This window comes from Anopheles ziemanni, assembly GCF_943734765.1.
Source record: "Anopheles ziemanni chromosome X unlocalized genomic scaffold, idAnoZiCoDA_A2_x.2 X_unloc_2, whole genome shotgun sequence".
NCBI classification, from domain to species: domain Eukaryota; kingdom Metazoa; phylum Arthropoda; class Insecta; order Diptera; family Culicidae; genus Anopheles; species Anopheles ziemanni.
This window is the reverse complement of record NW_026689785.1, coordinates 802501-824755: the sequence shown is the minus strand read 5'-3', so window position 1 is coordinate 824755 and position 22255 is coordinate 802501.

The following is a 22255-nucleotide window of genomic DNA, read 5'->3' as shown; positions in this document are numbered from 1 at the left end:
AAATCCAACTAAGTCCATGAATACCGGGCTGGCGGTAAGAGATACGGCTTGGCCGTAGAACATTTATAAGTTGGCCAAGACAAGGCCTAAGTTTCGTCCATAGACGACAAGAAGATCGAAGATACCTGAAGGTGAGATATGGGCGTCCCAAAGTGGGCCTTTGAAAAAGTGACAAACTTCCCTTATAACAGCATACACCAAATATCTCTGGCTCTATGGCACCGAATAAGAAGTTGAGCTCAGCGACAGAAAGGTGATAGTCAGCGCTAAATATCATACGAACAGAGTGAAGCGCTAAAGGGAAAGGATCTTGGTGATATAAGGTGACAAAGTCGAGAAAAGTTGCCTCAAAATCATGAAAAATGTGAAAAAATGGCTAAGTCCCGGGTGCCTTAAGGGCAGGTTAATCGAATGTACCGAGCTGGCGGTACGAGATAGAGACTTGGTGTAGAACAATTATATGTTTGGCATGGCAAGACCTACATTCGGCCAATACAAAGTGAGAAGATCAAAGATACCCGCAAGGGTGATATTGGTGTCCAAAGGAAAAAAGCACTAAGTCTTGGGAAACTTATATGAAGAAAAAGGACCCTGATGGGTCATATGGGATGGATCGAAAAATCGGCTAAGTCCCAAAATGGGGATGTCAGAACTACACTCATGTGTTACCACATCAAGCAAGGCAAACTTATATGAAGGAAAGGACCCTGATGGGTCATATGGTATTGATCGAAAAATCGGCTAAGTCCCAAAATGGGGATGTCAGAACTACACTCAAATGTTACCACACCAAGCAAGGCAAACTTATATGAAGCAAAGGACCCTGATGGGTCATATGGTATTGATCGAAAAATCGGCTAAGTCCCAAAATGGGGATGTCAGAACTACACTCAAATGTTACCACACCAAGCAAGGCAAACTTATATGAAGGAAAGGACCCTGATGGGTCATATGGTATTTTACGAAAAATCGGCTAAGTCCCAAAATGGGGATGTCAGAACTACACTCATGTGTTACCACACCAAGCAAGGCAAACTTATATGAAGCAAAGGACCCTGATGGGTCATATGGTATTTTACGAAAAATCGGCTAAGTCCCAAAATGGTGATGTCAGAACTACACTAAAATGTTACCACACCAAGCAAGGCAAACTTATATGAAGGCAAGGACCCTGATGGGTCATATGGTATTTTACGAAAAATCGGCTAAGTCCCAAAATGGTGATGTCAGAACTACACTAAAATGTTACCACACCAAGCAAGGCAAACTTATATGAAGGCAAGGACCCTGATGGGTCATATGGTATTTTACGAAAAATCGGCTAAGTCCCAAAATGGTGATGTCAGAACTACACTAAAATGTTACCACACCAAGCAAGGCAAACTTATATGAAGGCAAGGACCCTGATGGGTCATATGGTATGGATCGAAAAATCGGCTAAGTCCCAAAATGGGGATGTCTGAACTACACTCAAATGTTACCACATCAAGCAAGGCAAACTTATATGAAGGAAAGGACCCTGATGGGTCATATGGTATTTTACGAAAAATCGGCTAAGTCCCAAAATGGGGATGTCAGAACTACACTCATGTGTTACCACACCAAGCAAGGCAAACTTATATGAAGGCAAGGACCCTGATGGGTCATATGGTATTTTACGAAAAATCGGCTAAGTCCCAAAATGATGATGTCAGAACTACACTCAAATGTTACCACACCAAGCAAGGCAAACTTATATGAAGCAAAGGACCCTGATGGGTCATATGGTATTGATCGAAAAATCGGCTAAGTCCCAAAATGGGGATGTCAGAACTACACTCAAATGTTACCACACCAAGCAAGGCAAACTTATATGAAGGCAAGGACCCTGATGGGTCATATGGTATTTTACGAAAAATCGGCTAAGTCCCAAAATGGGGATGTCAGAACTACACTAAAAAGTTACCACACCAAGCAAGGCAAACTTATATGAAGCAAAGGACCCATATGGGTCATATGGTATTTTACGAAAAATCGGCTAAGTCCCAAAATGATGATGTCAGAACTACACTCAAATGTTACCATACCAAGCAAGGCAAACTTATATGAAGGCAAGGACCCTGATGGGTCATATGGTATTTTACGAAAAATCGGCTAAGTCCCAAAATGATGATGTCAGAACTACACTCAAATGTTACCACACCAAGCAAGGCAAACTTATATGAAGCAAAGGACCCTGATGGGTCATATGGTATTGATCGAAAAATCGGCTAAGTCCCAAAATGGGGATGTCAGAACTACACTCAAATGTTACCACACCAAGCAAGGCAAACTTATATGAAGGCAAGGACCCTGATGGGTCATATGGTATTTTACGAAAAATCGGCTAAGTCCCAAAATGGGGATGTCAGAACTACACTAAAAAGTTACCACACCAAGCAAGGCAAACTTATATGAAGCAAAGGACCCATATGGGTCATATGGTATTTTACGAAAAATCGGCTAAGTCCCAAAATGATGATGTCAGAACTACACTCAAATGTTACCATACCAAGCAAGGCAAACTTATATGAAGCAAAGGACCCTGATGGGTCATATGGTATTTTACGAAAAATCGGCTAAGTCCCAAAATGATGATGTCAGAACTACACTCAAAGGTTACCACACCAAGCAAGGCAAACTTATATGAAGGCAAGGACCCTGATGGGTCATATGGTATTTTACGAAAAATCGGCTAAGTCCCAAAATGATGATGTCAGAACTACACTCAAATGTTACCATACCAAGCAAGGCAAACTTATATGAAGGAAAGGACCCATATGGGTCATATGGTATTTTACGAAAAATCGGCTAAGTCCCAAAATGAGGATGTCAGAACTACACTAAAAAGTTACCACACCAAGCAAGGCAAAGTACCTAGGTGAACCCTAGGAAGAAACACGGACCAAGTCAGATGGCCTAAGTCAATAGAACAAGTGACCTAGGCAAAGTTGTATGGCGCTGAGGACCCTGAAAAATCTGGTTAGTGTAGTTTAGACAGGGTAGGTTTTTGGGTCGGCCGAACCCCCTTATTTTGGGTTTTGGCCTCATCAAGAAGCTACACCTAGGCAAACTGCCTAGGGTGAAAGTACGAAGACCAATCGAATAGTAAGACAAGTTTTGACCGATCGCCCTAGGCAAGCTTGTATGAAGAAAGGGACCCTAAGGGTCATATGGAAATACATGAAAAATCGGCTAAGTCCCAAAATTGGGATGTCAGAACTACACTAAAAAGTTACCACATCAAGCAAGGCAAACTACCTAGGTGAACCCTAGCAAGAAACACGGACCAAGTCAGATGGCCTAAGTCAAGAGTGCAAGTGACCTAGGCAAAGTTGTATGACGGTGAGGACCCTGAAAAATCTGGTTAGTGTAGTTTAGACAGGGGAGGTTTTTGGGTCGGCTGAACCTCCTTATTTTGGGTTTTGACCTCCTCAAGAAGCTACACCTAGGCAAACTGCCTAGGGTGAAAGTGCGAAGACCAATCGAATAGTAAGACAAGTTTTGACCGATCGCCCTAGGCAAGCTTGTATGAAGAAAGGGACCCTATGGGTCATATGGAAATACATGAAAAATCGGCTAAGTCCCAAAATTGGGATGTCTGAACTACACTAAAAAGTTACCACATCAAGCAAGGCAAAGTACCTAGGTGAACCCTAGCAAGAAACACGGACCAAGTCAGATGGCCTAAGTCAAGAGAACAAGTGACCTAGGCAAAGTTGTATGACGGTGAGGACCCTGAAAAATCTGGTTAGTGTAGTTTAGACAGGGGAGGTTTTTGGGTCGGCTGAACCTCCTTATTTTGGGTTTTGACCTCCTCAAGAAGCTACACCTAGGCAAACTGCCTAGGGTGAAAGTGCGAAGACCAATCGAATAGTAAGACAAGTTTTGACCGATCGCCCTAGGCAAGCTTGTATGAAGAAAGGGACCCTATGGGTCATATGGAAATACATGAAAAATCGGCTAAGTCCCAAAATTAGGATGTCTGAACTACACTAAAAAGTTACCACATCAAGCAAGGCAAAGTACCTAGGTGAACCCTAGGAAGAAACACGGACCAAGTCGGATGGCCTAAGTCAAGAGTACAAGTGACCTAGGCAAAGTTGTATGGCGCTGAGGACCCTGAAAAATCGGGTTAGTGTAGTTCAGACAGGGGAGGTTTCTGGGTCGGCTGAACCTCCTTATTTCGGGTTTTGGCCTCCTCAAGAAGACAGACCTAGGCAAAGTGCCTAGGGTGAAAGTGCGAAGACCAATCGAATAGTAAGACAAGTTTTGACCGATCGCCCTAGGCAAGCTTGTATGAAGAAAGGGACCCTATGGGTCATATGGAAATACATGAAAAATCGGCTAAGTCCCAAAATTGGGATGTCTGAACTACACTAAAAAGTTACCACATCAAGCAAGGCAAAGTACCTAGGTGAACCCTAGGAAGAAACACGGACCAAGTCAGATGGCCTAAGTCAAGAGTGCAAGTGACCTAGGCAAAGTTGTATGACGGTGAGGACCCTGAAAAATCTGGTTAGTGTAGTTTAGACAGGGGAGGTTTTTGGGTCGGCTGAACCTCCTTATTTTGGGTTTTGACCTCCTCAAGAAGCTACACCTAGGCAAACTGCCTAGGGTGAAAGTGCGAAGACCAATCGAATAGTAAGACAAGTTTTGACCGATCGCCCTAGGCAAGCTTGTATGAAGAAAGGGACCCTATGGGTCATATGGAAATACATGAAAAATCGGCTAAGTCCCAAAATTGGGATGTCTGAACTACACTAAAAAGTTACCACATCAAGCAAGGCAAAGCACCTAGGTGAACCCTAAGAAGAAACACGGACCAAGTCAGATGGCCTAAGTCAAGAGTACAAGTGACCTAGGCAAAGTTGTATGGCGCTGAGGACCCTGAAAAATCGGGTTAGTGTAGTTCAGACAGGGGAGGTTTTTGGGTCGGCTGAACCTCCTTATTTTGGGTTTTGACCTCCTCAAGAAGCTACACCTAGGCAAACTGCCTAGGGTGAAAGTGCGAAGACCAATCGAATAGTAAGACAAGTTTTGACCGATCGCCCTAGGCAAGCTTGTATGAAGAAAGGGACCCTATGGGTCATATGGAAATACATGAAAAATCGGCTAAGTCCCAAAATTGGGATGTCTGAACTACACTAAAAAGTTACCACATCAAGCAAGGCAAAGTACCTAGGTGAACCCTAAGAAGAAACACGGACCAAGTCAGATGGCCTAAGTCAAGAGTACAAGTGACCTAGGCAAAGTTGTATGGCGCTGAGGACCCTGAAAAATCTGGTTAGTGTAGTTCTGACAGGGGAGGTTTCTAGGTCGGCTGAACCTCCTTATTTCGGGTTTTGGCCTCCTCAAGAAGACAGACCTAGGCAAACTGCCTAGGGTGAAAGTGCGAAGACCAATCGAATAGTAAGACAAGTTTTGACCGATCGCCCTAGGCAAGCTTGTATGAAGAAAGGGACCCTATGGGTCATATGGAAATACATGAAAAATCGGCTAAGTCCCAAAATTGGGATGTCTGAACTACACTAAAAAGTTACCACATCAAGCAAGGCAAAGTACCTAGGTGAACCCTAGGAAGAAACACGGACCAAGTCAGATGGCCTAAGTCAAGAGTACAAGTGACCTAGGCAAAGTTGTATGGCGCTGAGGACCCTGAAAAATCGGGTTAGTGTAGTTCAGACAGGGGAGGTTTCTGGGTCGGCTGAACCTCCTTATTTCGGGTTTTGGCCTCCTCAAGAAGACAGACCTAGGCAAACTGCCTAGGGTGAAAGTGCGAAGACCAATCGAATAGTAAGACAAGTTTTGACCGATCGCCCTAGGCAAGCTTGTATGAAGAAAGGGACCCTTAGGGTCATATGGAAATTCATGAAAAATCGGCTAAGTCCCAAAATTGGGATGTCAGAACTACACTATAAAGTTACCACATCAAGCAAGGCAAAGTACCTAGGTGAACCCTAGGAAGAAACACGGACCAAGTCAGATGGCCTAAGTCAAGAGTATAAGTGACCTAGGCAAAGTTGTATGGCGCTGAGGACCCTGAAAAATCGGGTTAGTGTAGTTAAGACAGGGGAGGTTTCAGGGTCGGCTGGACCTCCTTATTTCGGGTTTTGGCCTCCTCAAGAAGACAGACCTAGGCGAATTGCCTAGGGTGAAACTGCGAAGACCAATCGAATAGTAAGACAAGTTTTGACCGATCGCCCTAGGCAAGCTTGTATGAAGAAAGGGACCCTTAGGGTCATATGGAAATTCATGAAAAATCGGCTAAGTCCCAAAATTGGGATGTCAGAACTACACTAAAAAGTTACCACATTAGCAAGGCAGACTTGTATGAAGAACGGGACCCTGGTGAAAGTAGCAAATATCCCAAACCGAACATGAATATTATACACACAAGAGTACGAACATAAAGGAACACGGACCAAGCGTACCGAGAGAATCGGTACTATAGAGCCCTCGTGGTTCTACACAAAGACTTTATGTTTGGGGTTCACACCCCAAATCGAACGTGGAATTTACTTTCTGATGGTCATGCGGTCGTCCAAAGGGGTCTAGTATCCTGGGATGACAAGCATCACGGGCACAGCTCGTATCAAAACAGTCGAAGAGGCCCGCGAAAGCTTGCTTTCCATGGCTATGCGATGCACAAATTGAGTTTACTCACCGTAGTATAAAACGAACGAACCGAACCTATCCGAGTAGGGATAATGGGCGCAGTAACATACTTCTGTGACCCAGCGAGAGTTGAACGAGGTGACATGAACTGTCAGTGGCTTATATCAGATGGGATACATACATGAGATTGCTTTCAAATCTACACTCGAAAACCTAACCAAGTAAAAGCGAACGTGGGAAGGATTCGAAACCGGTCACGAAATCTTAAGCTGGAAAGAGTCATCACTATGGATACATATTATGCGAAACCAATCAAGTGCTCAGTACTGATCCAAAACCTAAGAGCACTAGTGAACACCTTATTCTCACCCTAGTTCACATCCAAGTGATCGACCACGTGTGTGAAGCAAAGACCAATCGAATTCCTCAATGAACCGAACACTATGAACAAATGGCCAAAAACGTTATAACTATCCAAACATCCTACTATCTAGCGAAAGTCATCACGATGGAACCATACCATGATCTTTAACCTATAGCGCTCACCATATTCCTACCCAGAGTGCAAGTGAACAGATTGCCCACCCTTACCCAGTTCACAACCACGTGATCGACTAACATACCGAGGTTACCACAAGTCAAAGTTATACGTTTACAAGCGCAAGACCAATCGAAAACCCCGAAAGCAATCTCGACCCAAAATGTATTATCCGTGAGTGTAGTCGAGTCTCGTACTCGTCATCTGTAATCGTCGGATAGAATATCCAGTACACGGTTGTCTTTCCAAATGAAATCTACATACAGAACTCGCTCTTGGCAAATGGGTGGCAATGGCGCAATCAGGAGCGAGTTCCCGTCCGGGTGCCAAGTGATTGGCAAATGTCTGGGGGAAAGCAACCATATATTGATTTGTCTGTTAGTGTACTGGGTGTTTGAGGTATGTAGTATCCACGCTTGGTTGGGTGTGTCAGAGGACCATGGATGCGTTCACAACCCCAATTGGGGTACATCGGGAATGATTTTGTGGAACCGATGTGCCCGGCACACACTAAGTTTTGTTGCAAGTTAATAGTGTGCCATGTCCGGGGGGGTTGTGATTAAACTCTGGTGAATTGCGTACTGTGGTGATTGGGGTATGAAAGCCCCGCAGTTGCAATGATCGGACGCGCCTAGCGTGTCCTTTAGTTGATGGTAGGGAAATGAAGGCCCTTGTCAGCTCACCTAAGTATTCATGGAAGTTTGGCATAAGGTCGCTGTGGTAGGGGTATGAAGGCCCCGTCAGCGCATGCACAATCGGGCGCACGAGCGCTTAGCGGAGTCGAATGCCGCTCAAGTGCCTGTCCGGTGCATCGGGTGTGTGTGATACGAGGGCAATGAGGTTCGCACGGGGGCTCGCCTCCCGTGTGCTACCGGACTTGACAACATATAGAACGTGGTGTTTGCTCCTCCGGGTGCAATGGGACAATGAACATTCGAACGCAAAGTCGGAATTCTGGTTGATCCTACCAGTAATATACGCTCGTCTCAAAGGTTAAGCCATGCATGTCTAAGTACAAACAGATTTAATGTGAAACCGCATAAGGCTCAGTATAACAGCTATAATTTACGAGATCATCAACCTAGTTACTTGGATAACTGTGGAAAATCTAGAGCTAATACATGCAACATGCCAGGACCCTCGCGGGAACTGGTGCACTTATTAGTCAAACCAATCGCGGGTTCTCCGTGTCATTGAGTTGAAGTCTGGATAATGATGCTGATCGTATGGTCTCGCACCGACGACAGATCTCGCAAATATCTGCCCTATCAACTATGGATGGTAGTATAGAGGACTACCATGGTTGCAACGGGTAACGGGGAATCAGGGTTCGATTCCGGAGAGGGAGCCTGAGAAATGGCTACCACATCCAAGGAAGGCAGCAGGCGCGTAAATTACCCAATCCCGGGACGGGGAGGTAGTGACGAGAAATAACAATATGAAACTCTTTAATGATGTTTCATAATTGGAATGAGTAGAGCATAAATCCTTCTACGAGGATCAAGTGGAGGGCAAGTCTGGTGCCAGCAGCCGCGGTAATTCCAGCTCCACTAGCGTATATTAAAATTGTTGCGGTTAAAACGTTCGAAGTTGATACTTGTCCAACACAGTCCGGCTCCGCCGACCCGGTCAACCCGTGGTCGGTGGGCCAAGTCGGAATCTGGTTGCGACTCAATGGTGTGGTAGGGCACCAAGTCTGTGTCATGGTGTGCCCTTCAACGGGTGCAAGTGTAACATAGAGCTCGACCGCTCACGTTTACCTTGAACAAATTAGAGTGCTTAAAGCAGGGTGCCCAAACGCCCTAGAATAATCTTGCATGGAATAATGGAATACGACCTTGGTCTAATCTTTCATTGGTTTGTACTCAGACCGGAGGTAATGATTAACAGAAGTAGTTGGGGACACTAGTATTACGGCGCGAGAGGTGAAATTCGTAGACCGTCGTAAGACTAACTAAAGCGAAGGCATTTGTCAAGGATGCTTTCTTTAATCAAGAACGAAAGTTAGAGGATCGAAGGCGATTAGATACCGCCCTAGTTCTAACCGTAAACGATGCCAACTAGCAATTGGGAGACGCTACAACCAGGTGCTCTCAGTAGCTTCCGGGAAACCAAAGTCAGGTTCCGGGGGAAGTATGGTTGCAAAGTTGAAACTTAAAGGAATTGACGGAAGGGCACCACAATGAAATGGAGCTTGCGCAGTTGCAATCGAGCGCTCGTGGTGAACGGACGTGTTCAGGTCGAGCTCCGCTAACGGAGAGTTATTGTGAGTAATTGAGTAATTTTCGAGAGAGAGAAGTTCCAAAGCGTAAAACGGCAGAGAGAGAAAAGAGAGTAAGGCAATGAAGAGTGGCAACTTCAACGCCTGAAAAGTGAGAGTGAGCGAGTTCGCTCCGCGGCTTCGGCCCGAAGAGAGGGAGAAAAACGCGAAACGTTCAGAGAGAGAGAGAACGGAAAGTATGGTTTGGTTCGGCTGAGCCGTGTGCTAAAAGTGGAATGTGCGTGCGAGCGGGCACGTGCGTGTGTGCAACACTTTTTCGTGTCTAGACTTCCAAAAGTAGATTGTGCGTGCGTGTGTGCAACGCTTGAATGATAGTTGTCGGGCGAAGAAGGAGGGAAGAGAGGAGAGAGAAAGGAGTGTTCGGCGACAAGAGAACGGAAAGCTTGGTTTGGTTCGGTTGTGCCGTGTGCTATAAGTAGAATGTGCATGTGAGCGGGCGCGTGCGTGTGTGCAACACTTTTTCGTGTCTAGACTTCCAAAAGTAGACTGTGCGTGCGTGTGTACAACGCTTGAATGATAGTTGTCGGGTGAAGAAGGAGGGAAGAGGGGAGAGAGAAAGGAGTGTGAGGCGACAAGAGAACGAAAAGGTTGGTTTGGCCCTGAGCCAAAAGTAGAACGTTTATGTGAACCCACAAGTGCGTGTGTACAACACTTGAATGATAGTTGTCGGGTGAAGAAGGAGGGAAGAGGGGAGAGAAAGGAGTGTTCGGCGACAAGAGAACGAAAAGTGTCTAGACTTCCAAAAGTAGATTGTACGTGCGTGTGTACAACACTTAAATGATAGTTGTCGGGTGAAGAAGGAGGGAAGAGGGGAGAGAGAAAGGAGTGTGAGGCGACAAGAGAACGGAAAGTTTGGTTTGGTTCGGCCGTGTGCTAAAAGTAGAATGTGCATGCGAGCGGGCACGTGCGTGTGTGCAACACTTTTTCGTGTCTAGACTTCCAAAAGTAGATTGTTCGTGCGTGTGTACAACGCCTGAATGATAGTTGTCGGGTGAAGAAGGAAGGAAGAGGGGAGAGAGAAAGGAATGTGTCTAGACTTCCAAAAGTAGACTGTGCGTGCGTGTGTACAACGCTTGAATGATAGTTGTCGGGTGAAGAAGGAGGAAAGAGGGGAGAGAGAAAGGAGTGTGAGGCGACAAGAGAACGAAAAGGTTGGTTTGGCCCTGAGCCAAAAGTAGAACGCTTATGTGAACCCACAAGTGCGTGTGTACAACACTTGAATGATAGTTGTCGGGTGAAGAAGGAGGGAAGAGGGGAGAGAAAGGAGTGTTCGGCGACAAGAGAACGAAAAGTGTCTAGACTTCCAAAAGTAGATTGTACGTGCGTGTGTACAACACTTAAATGATAGTTGTCGGGTGAAGAAGGAGGGAAGAGGGGAGAGAGAAAGGAGTGTGAGGCGACAAGAGAACGAAAAGGTTGGTTTGGTTCAGCCGTGTGCTAGAAGTAGAATGTGCGTGCGAGCGGGCACGTGCGTGTGTGCAACACTTTTCCGTGTCTAGACTTCCAAAAGTAGATTGTGCGTGCGTGTGTACAACGCTTGAATGATAGTTGTCGGGTGAAGAAGGAGGGAAGAGGGGAGAGAGAAAGGAGTGTTCGGCGACAAGAGAACGAAAAGGTTGGTTTGGCCCTGAGCCAAAAGTAGAACGTTTATGTGAACCCACAAGTGCGTGTGTACAACACTTGAATGATAGTTGTCGGGTGAAGAAGGAGGGAAGAGGGGAGAGAGAAAGGAGTGTGTCTAGACTTCCAAAAGTAGATTGTGCGTGCGTGTGTGCAACACTTGAATGATAGTTGTCGGGTGAAGAAGGAGGGAAGAGGGGAGAGAGACCATAGTGTTCAGCAACAAGAGAATAAGGGGAGAGAGCGAGTGACCAGGGCCGTGCAAAGCGTGAGGCAGGCCAGGAAATCAGCTGGCCAAGAGCCAACGGTCGACTGCGAATGTGTGTGTGTGAGTGAATCGGGCGAACCGGTTGGACCGTTTCAGGAAGGTGTCTCCGCTAAGAGTCAGCCACCGAAAAGCGCCCCTAGCGTTGAGTGGCGGAAACCCCGCGGGACGGGAGTCAAGCGGCCGAGCGTTGCAGATTGCATCTCATCAGGCGTCAGGATCCAGGAGAGCGGGTTAGCGATTGCATCACATCAGGCGACCGGATTTAGGTGAGCGGGCTCGCGATTGCATCTCATCAGGCGACCGGAGAGCGGCATTGCCTAATTGTAGGCGCCACATCAGGAGTGTCCCGGGAAACCATAGCGCCCGGTCAAGTGGAAAAGGAGTTGCGGATTGCAGCCGATCAGGCGATCGGATTTGGACGAGCGGGGTAGCGGATTCATCTGGCCGAGCGTTGCAGATTGCATCCCATCAGGCGTCCGGATTCAGGAGAGCGGGTTAGCGATTGCATCTCATCAGGCGACCGGATTTAGGTGAGCGTTAGCGATTGCATATCATCAGGCGACCGGATTCAGGTGAGCGGGTAGGCGATTGCATCTCACCAGGCGACGAGTGTCCTGGGAAACCATAGCGCCCGGGCAAGTGGAAAAGGGGCTGCGGATTGCATCCCACCAGGCGACCGGATTCGGACGAGCGGGGTAGCGGATTCATCTGGCCGAGCGTTGCAGATTGCATCTCATCAGGCGTCCGGATTCAGGAGAGCGGGTTAGCGATTGCATCTCATCAGGCGACCGGATTTAGGCGAGCGGGTAGGCGATTGCAGCTCATCAGGCGACGGGAGAGCGGCATTGCCTAACTGTAGGTGCCACATCAGGAGTGTCCCGGGAAACCATAGCGCCCGGTCAAGTGGAAAGGGGTTGCGGATTGCATCTCACCAGGCGACCGGATTCGAACGAGCGGGGTAGAGGATTTACCTGGCTGAGCGTTGCAGATTACATCTCATCAGGCGTCCGGATTGAGGAGATTAGTTATTGCATATCATCAGGCGACCGGATATAGGTGAGCGTTAGCGATTGCATCTCATCAGGCGACCGGATTTAGGTGAGCGGGTTAGCGATTGCATCTCATCAACACTGCCGGCATTGGCTAACTGCAAGCGTCACAACGGAGAGAGTTTCGACAATGGTAGGAAGTCTAGCGGGGTAGGGGTCGATCATTCCATCTAAGTCCCCCCGCCCCCATCTACTCATCACCATGCTTGACAAGACACCGAAAAAGACACTGCGAGCTGGCCCAGCCACGGGCCGCAGCTCGGCGGTAGAGAATGCCGAGGCGGCAGAAGTGGAAGCTGCACGCGCAACAACTAGGACGAAAAGGGTGGAACGGACGCCGCCGCCGCAACGGACGCCGCGGCCGCGCGCGCGCTCCTCGAGCAGCAGGCTTCCGTTCGAGGAAAACCTAATAATGTTCATCGGAGATGTGGAGAAGGAGCTAGAAACATCGGCGAAGTCAAGCGCAACTCCTGTGGCTTCCCCGGTAGCGGAAAACTGCTCGACGGTATCGACGCCCGCAGCAACCAATTCTTTGGTTCAGGAGCAGCAGGTCCCGCAGCTCCAAGAGGCATCGGGAGGGAAAGACCCCTCGGAGAATAACACGCAGAGCGCTGGAATGGCCGCAATGGCCGAAACCATCAAGGCCCTGACGGCGCAAAACGCGGCACTGCAAGCCCAGGTAGCAGAGTTAATGGCCAAGGTAGAGAGGCTCCTGGAAGCCCAAGCCGCCCAAGCCATCCAGCAGGCCCAACTGGTGGAAGAGGGTCGAAAGAACATTAGGGAAATGGTTCGCGAGGCCATGGGAGAAAAACCAAAGCCCAAACAACTGAGCAGCAGCATCAGGAATGAGGTCAAAGAGACAGTGTCACTGCCACCGCGAGCACAGCAGCAGCAGCATTCGAAGCCACAGCAGCAGTCACAGCGGCAGCAGGGGCAGAAGCAGCAGCAGTCGCAGCGGCAGGGGGGGCAGCAACAGCAGCAAAGGCAGCAGCAGCAGCAGGACGAGGGCTTCCGGACAGTAGACAAGAAAGGTCGCCCGATCTACAATAAGCAGCGAGAGGAGTCTCGGGTCGACAAGGAGAATCCCAAGGCCAACATGGGCAAGAGGACCGAGATTCCCAGCGACAGGCGTTCGTTCGCCGAGACGGTAGTGGGAAATGGAACGACTAGGCCGCAAGCAGGAGCAGTTCCAGTCACACGCCCGCAGGGCGATTGTCGACCCCCGAGGCCAGCGATGACCAAAGGAAGACCGGACGTCATCACAGTCTGCCCGCCAGCGGGGGTTAGCTACCGGGACGTGTTCGTCAAGGTCCGAGCTCTAGAAGATGTCGCGGATAAGGTCCAGCGCGGAGAGCGCACTGCAGCCAATAACCTGACCATGACCCTCAAGAGGAAGGTGGACGCCCAGGCGGTGTTCGAGCGGGTACGAGCAGCAGCACCAGAGGGCAGCGAGGTCCATCTTCGGCTCGACACGGCCGTGGTAACGTTCAAAGGAGTAGACATGTTGGCCGAGCGCGAGGATGTCGCGAGGGCCATCTCAAAACAGTTCGGCGAGAAGGTCAGCGCGGAATGTGTCACCCTCCGGCGATTTTACCAGGGCGATCAGCGGGCGTTCGTCAGGCTGCCAAGGCGGATTGCCAACGCGCTGGTAGGAAACCGCCTGGTCTTTGGATACAGTAGCTGCTGGGTTGACTTCGCCCCAGCCAGGCCAGTTGAAGAGATGCGCTGCCACCGCTGCCTGCTTCGCGGGCACATTGCGCGCTCCTGCCCCGGTCCAGACCGTTCCGCACTGTGCCGTCGGTGCGGTGGGCAGGGCCACAAGGCTGCAGGCTGCAGCAATCCAGTGAAGTGCCTGGTGTGCGGAGGACCGCATGCTACCGGCACAGAAAAGTGCATGAACCGCCGTCAGAATTCAACGTAGTACTGCAGCAGAATTTAAGACGGAGTGCGATGGCCCAGGATCTACTGACCCAGTTGGCCCGCGAACGTGGTGCGGACGTGGCACTTTTGTCCGACTATCACCGCGTTCCAGCGAACAACGGCAACTGGGTCTTTGATCCCGCAACAAGAACAGCGGTCGTCGCACTGGGGAGATTCCCGATCCAGCGAGTGGTGAGCGTCGCGGAAGGGATGGTGGCGGTGGAGGTGAACGGCATCACCTTTATTAGCTGTTACGCCCCACCATCCTGGGATCTCCCCCGGTTCAGAGTACTAATGGAGGCGGTGCAGATAGCAGCACATGGACGGCAGCGGGTGGTCCTGGCCGGCGATTTCAACGCGGCCGCGGTCGAGTGGGGCCGCCAATCCACCAACAACCGGGGACACGAAATCATCGCCCTTGCGGAGCTGTTATCATTACGGGTGCTGAACCGCGGACGGACACCGACCTTCATGGGGAGTGCCGTTGCCCCCCCGGTGGTGAATGATATCAGTCTGGCGTCCAGGAGCATCGCGGGCGGGGAGGACTGGGTCGTCCTGCAGGATTACACAGCGAGCGACCATCAGCCGCTGTTCTACACCGTGGGCATCCCCGCAGCACCAACGCGCCGTTCGGTTAGAGCAGACCAACCACCCCCGAGGCCGAGTCGACGATGGGACACGTCGGTGTTTTCAGCCGAGCTGTTCACGGAGGCGCTCCGCTTGCTGAACTTCAACGAGGTTGCGCAGGATCCGGCCACCCTCGTCTCCACGCTGCAGCGCGCGTGCGATGAGGTGATGCCTCGGATGAACTCCAGGAACCGCACTCACGTCTTTTGGTGGACGGAGGAAATCGCCGAGCTACGCGAGAGCTGCCGGCGAGCCAAGGCGATTCTCCGACGCACGCGGGATCCAACGCTTCGTTTGCTGCGCGCGGCGACCCTCCGTGCCACCAAGAAGCGTCTCCGGAAGGCGATCAGTGCCAGCAAGAGGCGCTGCAACGAGGAGCTCGCTGATAGTATAGAGGACAACCCTTGGGGGGACGCGTACCGGATAGTGACGGCGTGGGTGAAGGGCGCCCGCCTGCCCCAGGAACGCGACGCCGAGGTACTGGGAGGCATAGTCGACGAGCTATTTCCCACGCACCCCCCCATGGAGTGGCCGGAGTCACCAGGGCCGGGCGTTGAGGAACCGCCACTGCGCCCAATCACCGACGAGGAACTCCTAGCGATCGCGGCCAGGCTGAACCCCCGAAAGGCCCCCGGACCAGATGGCGTCCCCAATGGTGCAGTCACGGCGGCAATCCGAGAGTCTCCCGCTACTTTCCGGCGCATTTACCAGCAGCTGCTGGACAGCGGAGACTTCCCGGTGGCGTGGAAAGCGCAGCGATTGGTGTTGCTGCCTAAGCCAGGGAAACCACCGGGCCAGGCGTCATCTTTTCGGCCCCTATGCATGCTCGACACTGTCGGTAAAGTGTTCGAGCGCATAGTCCTGGATCGTCTCAACGATCACCTGGAGGCCCCACTGCCAGGTGGTCCTCGCCTCTCTCCCCGCCAGTACGGTTTCCGTAAGGGGAGATCGACGGTGGAGGCGATCCAGGAGGTGGTGAAGGCGGGACAACGAGCGATGGCGTTTAAGCGCACCAACCAACGCGACCGCAGGTGCTGCATGGTGGTTGCACTAGATGTCAAAAACGCCTTCAACTCGGCAGGATGGACCAACATAGGGAGGGCCCTGGAGGCCAAAGGCGTTCCCCAGGCGCTGCTGGACATCATCGGGAGCTATTTTCGTGACCGAGTGCTCCACTACTCCACCAACACCGGACATGTTTCGAGGCCCGTCACCGCCGGCGTTCCACAGGGCTCCATCTTGGGGCCCACCCTTTGGAACGCCATGTACGACGGAGTCCTCGGATTGGAGCTACCACCGGGAGCGGAGATAGTTGGATTCGCGGATGATATCGTCTTGCTGGTGCCAGGCCGGACCCCGAGAGAATCTTCGACGCTGGCGACCCGGGCGATTAACACAGTACGGCGGTGGATGGCGGACCACCAGCTGTCCCTAGCCTTGGAGAAAACAGAGATGGTGATGGTGAGCTGCTTGCGGCAGGGCCATCCGAGGGTGCCAGTGCGTGTCGGGGGCTCCACGCTTCGCTCTAAGCGTCATATAAGGTACCTCGGTGTCCAGGTGGAAGATCACTTATCCTGGAATTTTCACGTGAAGGCGGTAACGGAAAAGGCCAACAGGATAAACCGAGCACTGTGTCACCTGCTCAAAAATCATGGCGGCCCTTCCAGTGTGCGACGTCGGACCCTCGCTAATGTGTCGACGTCCATCTTACGATACGCGGCCCCGGTCTGGTGGGAGGCTACGCGTATACAGAGCAACAGACGTCTGCTGAACCGGGTGCAGAGTCGGGCAGCCAAGATGGTCGCGAGCACCTTCCGGACCGTAAAGTACGACGTGGCTACGCTGGTTGCTGGTATACCACCTATAGTCGAGCTTATTAAGGAGGATCACCGCTGCCACGAGCGAAAGCAGCAGTCCGGCGGCACCCCAGCAGAGATCCGCAAGGAGGAGAGGGCGGCGACAATGCGCAACTGGCAGGAGAGCTGGGATGAGTTGGCGCAGGACGGCGTGGCGTCAAGCCGATTCATCAGATGGAGCCACAGAGTCCTCCCGGACGTGGACAGATGGGTCAACCGGAAGCACGGACGGGTGGGCTTCCACCTGTCGCAGGTGCTGACAGGACACGGCTTCTTCAGGGAGTACCTGCATTCCAGGAAGTTCACCCGGTCCCCGTGTTGCTCAGCCTGTCCGGGAGTCGACGAAACACCAGAGCACGTGCTGTTTCAATGCCCGCGGTTCGCGGAAGTGCGTGAACGGCTCCTCACGGGACACGGTCTTCAGCCGGTGACGGCTGACACGCTCCTCGACCACATGCTGCACGATCCTGACGCCTGGGAGCGTGTGGAAGAGGCGGCGGTCAGTGTCACCCGCGAGCTGCAGCGAGTTTGGAGAATCGAAAGCGGCGTGGAGGCTCGACGAGCGGTTCATCGAGAGAGGCGGCGAGCGGCGGAGCAGGCAGCACGACAGCAGCGGCGGCGAGAGGGCCGATTCGGCCTCGACCCAACGCTGAGGGATCGTATACTGGCCATGGACGAGGTGACGCGCGTGGAATTCAGGCGGGTGGCTCGCCAGCTTCAGGATAACATCAGGCGCCTGGAGCTTCGTCGTGACCGGATGCCGACGAGGGTATTCGAGGCTACTATGGCCGTCCGTGTGGCCAGCCTCCGACATCACGAAGCGGCACCAGAGAACCGGGCAGCAACGGCGGCAACCTTACAACAGGCACAACTGTCATTGCAGGAGGCTCGACGAGAGCGAAGGAACGCTCGACAACGGCAGACGAGACGAGCAGAGCGACGAGCAGAGCGGCAGGAGAGCCGCGCAAGTGCGCGCCAACGGCGCAGATGATCACCAGGGGACGAGTCCCAGTAGGCCTACGCCTAATAGATAGATAGTGGCTCGACAGCCAGACGCCCGCCCCACACGGCTCTACCGTGTAGGTGCATGCCGTGTGGGGCACCATAACGGGCGAGAGTAGGGAGTAGGAATTGTCTTTCTGTAAACTGTGATATGATTTTTAGAATTTTAAGAGAAATACAGTTCTGAACCCTGATTAAAAAAAAAAAAAAATGAAATGGAGCTTGCGGTTCAATTTGACTCAACACGGGAAAACTTACCAGGTCCGAACTTATGGAGGTGAGACAGATTGATAGCTCTTTCTCAAATTTAAGGGTAGTGGTGCATGGCCGTTCTTAGTTCGTGGATTGATTTGTCTGGTTAATTCCGATAACGAACGTGACTCACATATGCTAACTAGAACGCAGTCAGCGTTAATGCGTCGATGCCGATTGGAACGGGTTAGGACCTTTCGGTGGAGTATGACCTGACACCTTCGCTGTTCGTGTGCGCAAGTGCACTTACGGTACGCTGCTTAGCAGGACAATTTGTGTTTAGCAAAATGAGATCGAGCGATAACAGGTCCGTGATGCCCTTAGATGTTCTGGGCTACACGCGTGCTACAATGTGGGTAGCAGCGTGTCTCCTATTCCGAGAGGAACGGGAAATCACTCAAATACTCACTTAGTAGGGATTATGGATTGCAATGGTCCATATGAACTCGGAACTTCTAGTAAGTGCTGGTCATCAGCCAGCGTTGAATACGTCCCTGCCCTTTGTACACACCGCCCGTCGCTACTACCGATGGATTATTTAGTGAGGTCTTTGGAGATGATCGTTCGCTGGATCCTCGTGAACCGCGTCTGCTTTATCGAAGTTGACCGAACTTGATGATTTAGAGGAAGTAAAAGTCGTAACAAGGTTTCCGTAGGTGAACCTGCGGAAGGATCATTAGTGGCCAAGTGATCCTTCCAGAAGTCCGAACCTGCGGGTTGAGACTTCGGCACAAGTTGCCATATGATAATTGACGAAACACTATAGAAGTCCGAACCTGCGGGTTGAGACTCAGGCACAAGTTGCCATATGAAAGTTGACGAAACACTAACAAGTCCGAACCTGCGGGTTGAGACTTAGGCACACGTTGCCTTATACATGACTTCGAACAAATACACAAGTCCGAACCTGCGGGTTGAGACTTAGGCACAAGTTGCCTTATACATGACTTCGAACAAATACACAAGTCCGAACCTGCGGGTTGAGACTTAGGCACAAGTTGCCATATGAAAGTTGACGAAACACTAACAAGTCCGAACCTGCGGGTTGAGACTTAGGCACACGTTGCCTTATACATGACTTCGAACAAATACACAAGTCCGAACCTGCGGGTTGAGACTTAGGCACAAGTTGCCTTATACATACATTGGCCAAATAAACAGAAGTCCGAACCTGCGGGTTGAGACTTAGGCACAAGTTGCCATATTATATTCGATCAAACACTAAGTAGTCCGAACCTGCGGGTTGAGACTCAAGACCGTAACAAGATGTCACTATACAAGTCCGAACCTAAGGGTTGAGACTTAATGCGATCTAGATACCAAGTTGACATCCAATACCTGTTGAGCAAAACCAAAGATTCCCTGTTCTCGAATGATTACACTATATAACAGGGAATCATGAAGAAATCAAGCAAGCGTGAAACAAAGTCATCACTTGGGCATGCTCGATAGCCAACCACATGACCTTAACCTAAGAGAGCATGCAAACCACATGATACCTATAAACGATTAACCCGCCCTAGTTCAATCGTTCACCAAGTGATGACTTCAGTATGGCTAAGAGAAAAACTTTTAAATGGGAAAAACTCTAAGTCCGAACCTCCGGGTTGAGACTTCCGCGTCGGAGGTGGGCGCACCTCCTATCCGAAAGATGATGAATCAGGGGTGTTCGGTCAGCAATGGTCGGATGCCCCGTCGTAGTCCAACTATGACAATCAAAGTCAAGACCTCCGGGTTGAGACTTTCCGCGAGTACAAGCATAAAGGAACACGGACCAAGCCGTACCGAGAGAATCGGTACTAGAGCCCTCGTGGTTCTACATTGAGAGAGCCCTCGTGGTTCTCATTAGGGGCTTTATGCAAGTCGTACTCAATACTGTGGTGTGAAGTATAAAGTATAGTCCTCGCCTGGTCCACGCTGCTTCGGCGGTCCTGGGTAAGATAGTTAATTCTAGCTTGCCCTATAGTGGAATGAGGACACTTAATGCTTCGTCTTTTAGCGGCGGCTAGACTCCTCCTCACGGGGAACGAGTTGACGCGCACAGCGGCGGCTTACGCACTATGGCAATCATGGATGCCTGAAGATTCCGTGAAGTTCTCCCCTGGTCCACGCTGCCTCGGCAGTCCTGGGTAAAATGGAATATTTCCAGCTTGCCCTATAGTGGAAGAGGACTATCCAACAATACAAAGTCAAGACCTCCGGGTTGAGACTTTCCGCGTCGGTGGTGTCGCGCACCGCCTATCCGAAAGATGGTGTAACAGGGGTGTTCGATCAGCAATGGTCGGATGCCCCGTCATAGTCCAACTATGACAACCAAAGTCAAGACCTCCGGGTTGAGACTTTCCGCGTCCGGAGGTACGCGTACCGCCTACCCGAAAGATGGTGTGCTTCTGGGGTATTCGATGAGTCGGATACCCCGTCGTAGTCCAACTATGACAATCAAAGTCAAGACCTCCGGGTTGAGACTTCCGCGTCCGGAGGTACGCGTACCGCCTACCCGAAAGATGGTGTGCTTCTGGGGTATTCGATGAGTCGGATACCCCGTCGTAGTCCAACTATGACAATCAAAGTCAAGACCTCCGGGTTGAGACTTCCGCGTCCGGAGGTACGCGTACCGCCTACCCGAAAGATGGTGTGCTTCTGGGGTATTCGATGAGTCGGATACCCCGTCGTAGTCCAACTATGACAATCAAAGTCAAGACCTCCGGGTTGAGACTTCCGCGTCCGGAGGTACGCGTACCGCCTACCCGAAAGATGGTGAATCAGGGGTGTTCGATCAGCAATGGTCGGATGCCCCGTCGTAGTCCAACTATGACAATCAAAGTCAAGACCTCCGGGTTGAGACTTTCTGCGAGTACATGCATAAAGGAACACGGACCAAGCCGTACCGAGAGAATCGGTACTAGAGCCCTCGTGGTTCTACATTGAGAGAGCCCTCGTGGTTCTCATTAGGGGCTTTATGCAAGAAGTACTCAATACTGTGGTGTGAAGTATTAAGTATAGAGTCCTCCACTGGTCCACGCTGCTCCGGCGGTCCTGGGTAAGATAGTTCATTCTAGCTTGCCCTATGTGGAAGAGGACTCAATACCCTACCTGTTGAGCTTGAAACAAAGTCATCACTTGGGCATGCTCATATTGCCATACACAATTACATTATATTCGAATGAGCATGCAAGCGACCCTATATAGACCGAACCAAAACGATAGATACCGCCGTAGTTCACCCCCACCAAGTGATGACTTCAGTATGGCTAGTGTGTGAAGTATAAAGTATAGTCCTCCCCTAGTCCACACTGCTTCGGCGGTCCTGGGTAAGATAGTTAGTTCTAGCTTGCCCTATGTGGAAGAGGACACAATACTTAATACTTAGAGTACAAGCATAAAGGAACACGGACCAAGCCGTACCGAGAGAATCGGTACTAGAGCCCTCGCGGTTCTACATTGTGAGCCCTCGTGGTTCAAACTAGATACTTTATGCAAGGCGTACTCAAAACTGTGGTGTGAAGTATAAAGTATAGTCCTCATCTGGTCCACGCTGCTTCGGCGGTCCTGGGTAAGATAGTTAATTCTAGCTTGCCCTATGTGGAAGAGAACACAATACTTAATACTGTGGTGTAATGGACAAGGTATAGTCCTCCACTGGTCCACGCTGCTCCGGCGGTCCTGGGTAAGATAGTTCATTCTAGCTTGCCCTATGTGGAAGAGGACTCAATACCCTACCTGTTGAGCTTGAAACAAAGTCATCACTTGGGCATGCTCATATTGCCATACAATATTCCATTATCTACTAATGAGCATGCAGCTATATGATTATAACCTGTAAACGATTACCCCGCCGTAGTTCAGCGCTTCAACCAAGTGATGACTTCAGTATGGCTAGTGTGTGAAGTATAAAGTATAGTCCTCCCCTGGTCCACACTGCTTCGGCGGTCCTGGGTAAGATAGTTAGTTCTAGCTTGCCCTATGGTGGAAGAGGACACCATACTTAATACTGTGGTGTAATGAACAAAGTATAGTCCTCCACTGGTCCACGCTGCTTTGCAGTCCTGGGTAAGATAGTTAATTCTAGCTTGCCCTATGTGGAAGAGGGCATACAAGACAAAGTATAGTTCTCCCCTGGTCCACGCTGCTTCGGCGGTCCTGGGTAAGATAGTTAATTCTAGCTTGCCCTATGTGGAAGAGAGCATACATGAACCAAGAACGAAG